Below are 12105 nucleotides of genomic sequence, written 5' to 3'. Positions count from 1 at the left end.
ATCACTGTTTCTTTGCACAGATAAACCTCAGTGGATAATTGCAAGAAACATCAAACCAATTGTTTAAACCGCTGACATCATTTTTCACAGTAGCACAGTTCTCTCCAGTGGGATTTTGTATATTCCAGTTATCAGGTTCACTTTTCTGAGTGTCCCTCTCGTGCCAAAACCTTCAATAGAAGAAACAGACGATCAGGGTTTGTAAAACAGGGGTTCTCAAACTTTTTTGAGGCCAGTGACCCTGTATAGGGTTGAAAATTATAACAGTGATTAAACCCAAAGTTAATGTGGGTTGGAGTAATGAACATATTATGCTTGTTTTGTTGGCGCAAATGGTCCCCATCTGTAAATATGCACTTTTTAATAATACAGCATTTTCTGGAAAATAAGTTGTACCTGAGTAGTGGCACTGGTCAAATGTAAGTTGTTGAGATTAAAAACACATAAATCGCATCGGTGTATCAGTCAGATTTTATTATTACATTCCAAAATAATGTAAAATACTGTTAAATACAACAAAAGGTTTACAAATATTATAAACATGTATTTTATTTCCCCTGACTCAAAAACAAATGCTTTAAATTCAACAGTATTCAGAACAAAACAAGAATGAAAAATATAAGTAGCCTATAAAATAAACAATATTGGCATTCATTACAAACAACATTTATTTTACAGCCTAAACTAATTTATTTAAAGCGAAAGTGAAACTGGTATTTCCCAATATCCAGTGTCCTTCACATGCTCAAAAAATGTGTTTGGAATAACACGGTAAGATGAAAGTGCGGTGGTCACGCTGAGGCACAGCCTACTGTACAACAAACCATTTAAACTGAGCTGAAGAAGTTTTTCTTTGTTTGGATGACTGCATTTTTTAATTTGAATTACTTGAATTATTTGAATAATATAATTATTTTGGTTTGAATTACTACAATTTTTAGTATGAATAGGCTGTGATATACAGTTAGAAATGCTATACTGATATGTTGTTTGGTGCGATCACTTGGATTTTTTTCTTATCCACCTTTTTCCTAACGAGCCTACTGCATTTTAGATTATGGGAGGCACTTCCGGTTTGGGGAAAATCCACTCAAAAAGACTGAAACAAATCATATGGTTGCGCTACAAATAATCTTCATCCATCAGTTTGACTGAATGAGCTGTAAAAAAAAATGTCCTTCATGTTCTATTTTCAGATGTCAGGAAATTAATGTAATGCTTGGTATTTTAATGGTATAACAAGAATTTTTTCTCCCCAAATCCTCATGTCTCTTTCCAGGTTTGTTTTCACACGGATGCTTTAAAATGTAATTTTTCCCCTTTTCACTTATAATCCATATAAGCAGTGCTTACTGGAATGCTTCTAAATCAGGTAAATACAATATTTATTGTCAGTCAAAATTACGGAAATCACTTATTATCACTCACTGTTACAGTAAATGAACATTTTTGATTAAGACATCATATGTTACATATATTACTACATTGATGAACACATCCGTAATATTGCTGTGGAAATAATCAGGGGTTATTCATGGTCTGTTGTAGTAATTTGTTAATGCTTTTAAACTTTTAAATGTTCGATTGTTGAAGGGTGAGTAGAATAATGTTGTCTCATTGTACCCAGTTTTTGAAAATGCTTATTATTGCTTTCATAGAGCGAAACTTTCACTGATTGTTTATAGCTTAACAGAAGTTACTCCCATAATTTACGTAAAGCATTATGGGGCGTAGGAAAAACGTGCAGCTGAAACATATCCATAATTTATGGTCATACAGATAAGAGTAAAACATCATTCAAAACTATAAAGGGTTCAAAACTATTTTTGTGTATATTCAAAATAACAACAAAACATTTGCTTTCGTAAAATGAAGAAATAAAACAGGATGCGCTTTCTGCCGTCTCAGTCTCCGTGAACTTCTTTCAGGAGCACCTCACAAAAATTAACCAAAACAAAATATTTGTAGCACAGACATGAGAAATGCGTCTATAGAAACCTTCAAGTGTCTACTTTTTGCTTATTTGATGTTAAATGCAATATATAAGTTACTTTGGAATATAAGTCACAGCACGTTTTAGATGATAAAATAAAACACAGTAAATACAGTATAGCATATTATTATTATTTCGAGGACCCCCTGGCTATTGGTGTTACAGCTGGTTGCAGGAAGGAGCACAGACGAGGAGAATAAATCCAAATACTAGTTTAATAACGTAATCCACAGGTTTACAGGCATAGATACACAACACAACTTACTCAAACGGTGAACGGACAAAGACTGAGTGAACAGGGGAAACTAAATAGCAAACATAACAAGGTTGATTAATGAGACACAGGTGATACAGATGAACTAATGATGAAGGCGGGAAACAGAACATGTGATCATGGAAAACAAACAAAGTCCATAAACTGAAAGTGAAACTAAACAGACTGTGACAATTGGTCACAGACCCCACTTTGAGAACCGCTGTTGTAAAATATGCCATTATTGCAAAGATTTTAATATTCCTTCCTGTACTTTAACAATAATGATGATAAATGTGATTTTCTTATATATATATATATGTGTGTGTGTGTGTGTGTGTGTATGTATGTATGTATATGTTAATGAACAATTGCATTCAGAGTTCTTACTGTACTCCAGTTTCATTGAGAGTTTGGTTATTCACCCAAACCCAGTGTCCTTCAGTGTCCAGATCAGTGAGACCGATCCAATACCAGTCTTTAATTTTAGAGATCAGAAACATCTAATTGAGAAAAGGCACATAGTTCATAATTATATACAGCTACAAATTCAGTGAAGAGATGTGATGTTGTAATAGTTTTTTAAAATTGCTTACACAATTTCTCAAACTATGGCTCCTTTTCTCTAAACTCTACACACCCTTGTGTCAAGCGCCCCCAGGCACCGGCCTTGCAGGATGGCTTCCGTCAGCGACTGACACAATGTTCATTCCCATTATCTCAGGGAAGTTATCTCAAGTTTATGTTAGTAACCAGAACGTTTTGATTTCTAAGAGAACAAATTATGTTGATGTGTTTTCACACATGATCACTGGCTGTAGGTAATCGGGAAATTATTGTGTCATTTAAATGGCAGGGTTTTCTAAATGAAACACAAGAGCTGTTAGTTTTGAATGATGTCTAATGTAGGGAACTATGTGTAAAGCATATAATGTTTTTGCAGTTTGGCAGACTTGGTCTCAAGATTATATACATGAGTGAATGGTTTCACTGAGTGGGCCTCAACTCAATACCACTTTTAGTGTGAAAGCAATTTAAAAAAAAAAAACCTGTAAAACATTTTTGTATATTATACATGTTTATTTGGCGCAAAATCACAGTGCAGTACAGTTCTTTGATTTGACGCACATCCAACTTCAGTCTTACCTGTTCTGATTGGCTGGTTATGATCACCAGATCAGTTCCTTTTGAAACACAGAAAGCACGACTGCTTGACCAGTTGAGTTTATAAGAGCTGAAGTAGTACAACTTTCCACCCCAAACTGTCAAGATCATTTCACAGTTCAAAGACTGAGCTGTGAATGCTGAAATAAAAAACATTTAGAAATGATCCATACTTCAGATCATGAAACTCTTTGAAGTTGAAGGGTTAGTTCACCCAAAAATGAAAACTATGTCATTAATTACTCACCCTCATGTTGTTCCAAACCCGTAAGACTTCCGTTCATCTTCAAAACACTAATGAAGATCTTTTTGATGAAATCTGAGAGCTTTCTGTCCGTCCATAGACAGCTACGCAACTACCACTTTGATGCTTCAAAAAATTCATAAAGAGATCGTAAAACTAATCCATATGAATTGAGTGGTTTAGTCAAAATTTTCTGAAGAGACACAATCACGTTATATGATGAACAGATTTAATTTAGGCTTTTATTTACATTTAAACATTGATCTGCGAATATAAACAGAAGCTCAACTGAATCTGCTTGATGTGTGAGAACCTCTTCCGTAAGCTCAAACGTGCTGCATAACACACGAGAATGAACCTCATTGGTTCTTGCATGCGTCAAGCAAACATGCTTGATCTTCCGTTTACCGCAAATGATGTGTGAGTTGAATTCATATGGATTAGTTTTACGATCACTTTATGAACTTTTTGAAGATGCCAAAGTGGTAGTTGTCTATGGAAGGACAGAAATCTCTCAGATTTCATCAAAAAGATCTTTGTGTTCCGAAGATGAACGAAAGTCTTACGGGTTTGGAACGACATGAGGCTGAGTAATTAATGACATAATTTTCATTTTTGTGTGAACTAACCCTTTGATACAACAGCCTAAGCCATCTAAAAGAGAATCTGCTCACCTTCGTAAAAGGACAGTTGTTCTCTAACTCTGGTGTAGTTAGCCATAAGTTCCTTAACCTCTCCTTCCATTACTGATCCAGATACAGATATGTGTGAATCTGGAACTAACATATGTAGCAAATTAGCTCAAAAGGGAAATATGAATAATTAATCATAACTTGTTATAATTAATTATAAATATTTGGATCAGTTAATCAAATTAACTTCATATAGCTGAACTAATATTACAATCAATTAATCTGTTCGTTCAACAAACACTCAGTATTGATCGTCTATCAACTCTTCAGAAAGGATATTTTCCGTGGCCACAGGAAAACAACTCTTTCATAGCATGTAGCTGTGATCATAATCGTTAAATTGTTTATAAGCAGACCAGGATCAACTCGCAAGAATGTGCACAAAAGTTTTATTTAACTGAATCACGACCACATAACTAATCTAAACAAACACATACACACAAATCACACATACATGGGGAATGAGAAAGTGGAAGTGAATGAAACCGTAACATAACAGAAAAATGGAGCTATGAAAAGAGTGTGCTATGACAACGGTGTGTTTGATCGGTTCAGTCGTTACACATAACTTACTGTCTTTAGTGCGGAGATGTTCTCTAACTCTGGTGTAGTTGTCAGTAAGCTCTCTCACCATGACTGGTACAAAGAAAGTTATGAAAAAAGGGTGAAAACAAGTGGTTGGAGAAATGTGTTCAAAATGTGTTGAAATTGGTTGTGGGGTTAATCAAAACTAGTTCAAGCTGAAACTAACATAACTTACTGTCTTTAGTGCGGAGATGTTCTCTAACTCTGGTGTAGTTGTCAGTAAGCTCTCTCACCATGACTGGTACAAAGAAAGTTATGAAAAAAGGGAGAAAACACGTTCTTTGAGAAATGTGTTCAAAGCACTGATTTGTATTTACTGGAGAAAAAAAGGGAGAAAAAACCTGTGATGAAATGAGTTGAATGAAATCTGAATTAGAAAATAGCTGCATGCACTTTGTCTAACTCTGGTGTAGTTGGCTATAAGTTCCTGAAATTCTCTTGCCATGACTGGTACAGAAACAAGTTGACAAATTCACTTATAGTCATTAAAGAATCAAATACATTTTACTCACGTGTGCTCTTAGTCTCCTGGGCAGACAGTTTCACTGAAAGCCGGGCATCTGATTAAAGACAAAGCATAAGCAGTATAGCAGTGACATATATATAAAGTTCTGTCGTGAAACTCTAGATGCTCAGGCTAATAGGTCCTTAACTCAAAATGCTCGTAATCACATCATTATCTATAGGACACAGGTGATTGGTTAATAGCCAATGGACTTGCATGGTCAATCTTCAAATACATGAGTAGCATTTGCCTTAGCAGTACAGCATGCTTTCAGAAATCATCTGAAAGTCAACATCTATGATAGGTTTTTATGCTATATCACCATGCGTTTTTGCGTAGTCTGCTCTATCGATTCCTTATGAAACCCTCCACCTTCCCCAGCTCCACCTGTATAGATCTGCTATGGGTAATTCATGTACACTATATTGTACAGCAGCAGCATGTCTTACTTGCTCACAGCAGTGTGTTGTGTATGTATTTGCAGTAACAAGTGCCGTACTTGCTCTGCAGAAGCAGCAAATTCTTGGACATTGTGTCACAATTATGTTCAATGCACTTAATGCACATAATTAACAAAGTTAACATAATCATTTTGTTTTGGGACTCCGTGAATAATTGGATCTGCAGTTCCCAGCATGCTTTGCATGGGACTGCATCAGGAGAGTAAATGTAACAAATAATTCTTATATTATGATTTTTTCAGTAAAGATGTTTCAATTTTAGTTGTTACAAATGTATCAGAACGCCATGAGTTCGGAACAACATGAGGATGAGTAAATGATTAAATGATGACAGAATTTAAATTTTTTAGGTGAACTATCCCTTTAAATTTATTCATTTAATTTAATAAGTTTGTTCATCAAATCATTATTTGTTTAAATGAACTTGTTACTTTTGAGTTAATTGAACAATTTATTTGTATCTATCTATCTACACCAGTGGTCGGCATGGCACACGGAGGAGTAATTGCTGGCATGTGAGCACCAGTGAGATAGGTGTATGTATTTCATTCAGATAAAGTACCATACAGATCTACATTTTGAGGTAATCATTCAGTGGAAGGAAGTGTGAGATATAGGAAGTGTGATAAAGGTCTATTGCAGTCTTTGATCTTAAAATCGAAGACTGCAATTGAGGTATGAAGAGAAAAGCTCATATCTTGCTTTCTTTGACATGAACTCCATTCAATTTGCATAGAGCGCAGGAATTGAAGGTTAGATTTATATTCATTTTGCAGAGACGCATGTCTGTTGCAAAGGGTAAATGGAACAGTTTTAACAAAACGGATAGCTATTCGATCAGTTTAACGCATGAATGACCAGGTGCCTATTGGAAATCTGTTCTTTAAACCTGAAAACAAAAAAAACTAAAGGATTTTGACAAATGTAAAACAAATTTTAAGAAAAATTGCTTTAGAAATATTTAAGGTTCTGCACTATTTCTATGTTAGCCATTATGAATATTTAAAATATGTTTGTGTACTTATACATATTTGGGGGTGGCACAGTGATCAACTCAGAAACTTAAAAATGGCACTTCATGACAAAAAGGTTGCCGACCCCTGATATACAATGTAAAAATTGTTATTCAAAGTTGTATATAAAACAAATATTATTGGAGTACGTTTCACAAGAAAATACTACTTCAGTCTTTTCTGCTTCAAAATTTCACATTTAATTCAGTGCATAAACTAATATTAGTTATCAAAATGATATAGTTATACTCACACAGTATACCCAGAATACAGAGACCCCCAAGAGCAAAAACCAGAGAAACAGCCAAAACAATCAGATGAACTTTAGTCCATTTAGGAGGACAGACTTTCCTCTCATTTTCTTGCTCTTCAGTGGAGTTGCCTGGAAATTTGATGAGAAAATGACAAACTTTACACCAGTTCACACAGCACTGTTTTAAGCAATTATCTAAATATGTTTTTGACAGATCTACATAATTTTCCCCTAATAGGTAAAACAAAAACAAAAACAAAAATAAATAAATAAATAAATAAATAAAAAGGAAAAAAAAGAGACAGATTGGTTGTTTAGATGTATATGTTCCATGGTAGTATATTAGTATTAGTGCTGTTGCTATTGTTGCCACCACTGCTGTCCTCCAAATACTACAAATTACAAAGTAAATTAATAAACAAACAGTAACATCTCTGGTTTTACAATAAATAAGACTACACATAAAATATTGTATGCAGACAATATCTGACTATGTTTACAAAACCCAGAAAAATCGCTAACTCTCATTAATAGATTCTCGAAAATATTAGACTACACTATAAATTGGTCCAAATATAGTATTTTACCAATAAATTCCCTTTTCAGTGAACAGGATTTATTGAAAATCATTTTAACATGGGCAATATTACTTGTTTAGGAATACATATATCCCCTCATTGATCTGAATTATTTAACCTAAACTTCACTCCGCTACTTAAAATAATACAAGAAGGCTTAAATCGCTGGATGAATCTACCACTATCTCTCATAGGACGAATCGCTACAGTAAAAATGTCTATACTACCCAGGACTTGTTCACTATGATCCCGATACAACTCACTAAAAAATTGATTAATTAAGCAATGGGACAAAGACTTAAACATAAATACAGATAGTAATCTCTGGAGACAAGTTTGCAATAACACATTCAATATAAGTAGAAGCACCAAAATTCAGCTAATCCAATACAAGATTATACATAGAACACATTTAACACAATATAAAATGTGTCAAATTGGTATAGCGGAGTCTGACAAATGTGCACTGCACTCTCAATATTCAAGATGATTATCTTCACACATTCAGGTCTTGTCCATTAGTTTTCTCATTCTGGAAAGATGTTACTGACAATCTGTCTGTATTTTTTTAACTGTGAAATCCCAGCAACTCCTTCATTATGTCTCTTAGGCAATCATTCACAAATAAAATCCTCACCGGAATACATTAAACCTATACTTCTGTCTCTAGTTATTGCCAGGACAACAATACTAATCAACTGGAAAAATAAAAACAAAATCTCTATTACACAATGGATACTATTAAATAAATAAACTATTAAATGACTATATTAATAATGAAAACATGATAGCCATATTCAAACATAAAGTATCAGAATTCAAATAACAATATGGCTCCATTGCCCCTTACTTGAACATCAAGATACCCTGATTGGTGAATCAATACCTCACATAGAATGCATATCTTTACCATGTACGGGAAAAAGAAAAAGGAAGGGAAGGGATATGTATGTATGTGTATGCATATGTGTGTGTGTGTGTGTGTGTGTGTGTGTATATATATATATATATATATGTACCGTTATAAAGAAAACGTTTAACGTCACTTAATGTAGCCTACTAAGTGATATTTAAAGATCAAATTCTGCACAAACCTATTTTTCTGTATAGAATGCTTTATTAGTATAGTGTTTACTAAGTTTGGTCTTTAATGTCACTGTCTTACACTGTAAAAAGTAATACGCTATATCTACTCAATAAAATTTTGGCAACAGATTACAAGCAATATTATTAATTAAATTCAACAATTAGAATTAAGTTAGAATTAATCGAATAAATTCCTTAAATGTCAACCATTTAAAACGAGTAAAATTTAAACAAAAATATCTGAAAGATGAATTAAGAGCTCTTTATTTTTTATTGCCAACACTGAAGACACCTGATGATAACAAGCAGAGTCATTGAAGGAAAGAGAAACACAAGAATTAACAGAGGTTTAGATGTTGGTGTTGATGTTATTGAAAATGTTTGATCACCATTGTGGTGATCAGTGTTTCTTTTAGTTGGGCAGTTTGACTCTTTGCTTTTTATGTCAGTTTGTGGTTTTTGTAATGGTGTTTGCTAATTTTACACATTGTAAATGGTTGACTTTTAAGGAATTAATTTGATTCATTCTAACTCAATTCTTAATAATAATAATAATAATAATAGTAATACATTTTATTTGTATTGCGCCTTTCTTACACTCAAGGCACTACAACAATAAAAACAACAAAAGAACAACACTACTCCATAATGACAATCACAATAACAACACAAAAACTAATTCTTATATGTTGAATTTAATTAACAAAATTGCTTGTAATCTGTTGCCACAATTTTATTGAGTAGATAGAGTGTATTACTCAAGCCACGATAAGCGTTTTCTTTATGGGATGAAAATGCTTAATGTGTAATTAAACGTATTGCGTTCATATTATGGGCTCACCTGCTTTTCTATACATAGTATGCTTTATTAGTAAGGTTTTTACTAAGTTTGATTTGTTAATAACACTTTCTTAGTAAATTAAGCCATGTTAAGCTTTTTCAGGTTTAACGTTTTAGAATGTCCCTGTACACTGTAAAAAATAATTGTTGGTTTAACTTAAAAAAGTTAGTTACCTGGTTGCCTTAATTTTGAGTTCATTGAAATAAAAAATTTAAGTTAATACAATGAATAGTTAATACAATGAAGTTTGAGTTAATACAATGAAGGCGATTGGTTTAATCAACAGAAACTCAAAATGTTATGTTATCTGAACTACATTAATTATCTAAGTTAATTTGACAAAAGAAAAAAATGTTATGATAACAAATGATATTTTTTTTTTTACAGTGTATGTGTGTATATATATATATATATATATGCACATGCCTTTTTTTCCTTTTCCTCCCTCTCGAATATTGCAATTACTAATACTACAATAATGTCTTCTTTTTTCAATCCCTATCATCCTTTTCTTATTCTTTTTTTTTTTTTCCAAGTATGAAAAAATATTGTAATTATTACTATAATCATTACTATAATTATTTTTTATTATTATTTTGTTCAAAGACCTACGGATGAACAGAAATGGGCTCATGTTTTATATCGCATTGACTCTCAGTATATCTTCTAATATTCTCTCTCTCTCTCTCTCTCTCTCTCTCTCTCTCTCTCTTATCTAAAGATTTCTTTTCTCTTTATTCTTGTTTTTCCCCTCTGCCTCCTACTCCTACTTCCTTTTTGCTTCCTTCCAAATGTGTATTTGTTGAAAAAACATAAGAAAACCTTTTAGAGTTACTGCAGTGCTAGAAACAGAAATGTAATGCATACTGATATCATCCCAAACTTACCGTTGTATTGAAAGCCGTTTTCATCTGAAGCAACTGAAACATTTTCATAGTCTGAATCCATTTGATGAGCCTGACAGAAGACGTGACTGCTGAGACTTTTGTGCTAGTTGAGTTTGTTGAGAATAAGGAAGTCACATAAAGTGTCGCTCTTATTAATACAGACAGGAAATAATGATTTTAGAGGTCTGTGAACTTGTGAACTAACACTTATATATCAAACTAACTTATTCCCAAATAGGTTGTTCTTAAGAATGTTCCAGGCCAGTGGTTTTCAATCCTGGTCCTGCATGGAGACCCACCGCTCTGCATATTTTGTATGTCTCTCTTATTAAACACGCCTGATTCAGATCATCAGCTCAGTAGGAAAGAGCTCCATAAACTGAACTGAATTTGACAGAAAAGAGTGACATACAAAATGCTGTGTGTTCCCAGGACCAGGATTGAAAACCACTGATCTAAGGGAAACAGTTTTGCTTTGTTTTGTCAATCAATTTATGACTTAAAATCTTAGGGCTGTCAAAAGATTAACAATTTTGTAAAATAATTCAGCAGATTTTTATGAAACAAATCCAGCTACTTTTTAAGAAAACAAAACAAGTAGTTCTTTGTAACATAATATAACATAATGATATATAAAACTGACAGATATATTCCTGCAGCATTGCTCGTCACTCGTATGTTTCCACAAGACTTTTTCCTGACAAAATGCAGTAATAAAATTGCATAACATTTAGTCATTTATTATTAAAGTGACTTACAAATGATGAACTTCACAAGCATTACTGATCATAGAGCTTTCAATAAAGCATTAGAGGATTTTATTAGTGACTTCTTATGGAGAAAAGAACAGATAGAAACACAAAGTGACAGAACAGGCAAAAGTTGCATGTTGAAAAAATGCAAAATTATCAGATTATCAGTGATTAAATTCAATTCTGTTTCTCACACAAACCTATAATGTGGCCTCAAACGTCTTGAAATAGCTGTAGCACACATTACATTTACATTATTTATTTAGCTATAGCACACAATAAGTCTTATAGTTAATTGTTGCTGTATTTTAGACACAAAACACAGATCTTGTAGCATTTTAAACTTGATATGAGCAAGCAAATCCAAAAAAGCCCTACCTCTAGTTTAATGTGCATATACAAAATCAAAATAGACCTCATTAATTACTACCACTGATGAAGGTAAATTAATATTTCTTTACACAAATAAACATTTTCTTTTTTTTTTTTTTTTGTTTCAAGAAGCATCAAACCAACACTCTAAAAAACCCATGAAAATAGGGCAGAATGTACTGTATTAATTTGACAGAATTTTCCGTATTTGTTTTTTACAAGTGTTTTATTTTGAATTTTGAACTTCATTGCATTGGTTTAGGGTTGACGGAAATGTCCGTAAAATTGTAATTGTAATTTGTAAATTGGTAATTTTCTGCCAGTACATTATCCTTTTTTTTTTTTTTTTTTTTACAGTAAAGATTGAAAGTTGTCATTCTCTTCTCTCAGACTAGCACAGTTTTCTCCAGACGGATCCTGTACTCT

The 12105-nt window shown here is 33.0% G+C and overlaps 1 long non-coding RNA gene across 1 annotated transcript; it reads right to left on the bottom strand.

Moving 5' to 3' along the window:
- Positions 1–3404: 3404 nt before the first annotated feature.
- On the bottom strand, positions 3405–10677 carry LOC127501645 (uncharacterized). Its single transcript, XR_007926667.1, has 7 exons — positions 10556–10677; positions 7164–7292; positions 5444–5491; positions 5107–5169; positions 4920–4982; positions 4329–4433; positions 3405–3550 (listed from the first exon to the last, which is right to left on the bottom strand). It is a non-coding gene; the product is annotated as an uncharacterized LOC127501645 (long non-coding RNA).
- Between the last annotated feature and the right edge of the window lie 1428 nt (positions 10678–12105).

Source organism: Ctenopharyngodon idella, chromosome 19, assembly GCF_019924925.1.
Source record: "Ctenopharyngodon idella isolate HZGC_01 chromosome 19, HZGC01, whole genome shotgun sequence".
Taxonomy (NCBI): domain Eukaryota; kingdom Metazoa; phylum Chordata; class Actinopteri; order Cypriniformes; family Xenocyprididae; genus Ctenopharyngodon; species Ctenopharyngodon idella.
The sequence above is the reverse complement of the archived record's forward strand: the minus strand, read 5'-3'. Positions and strand labels throughout refer to the sequence as shown.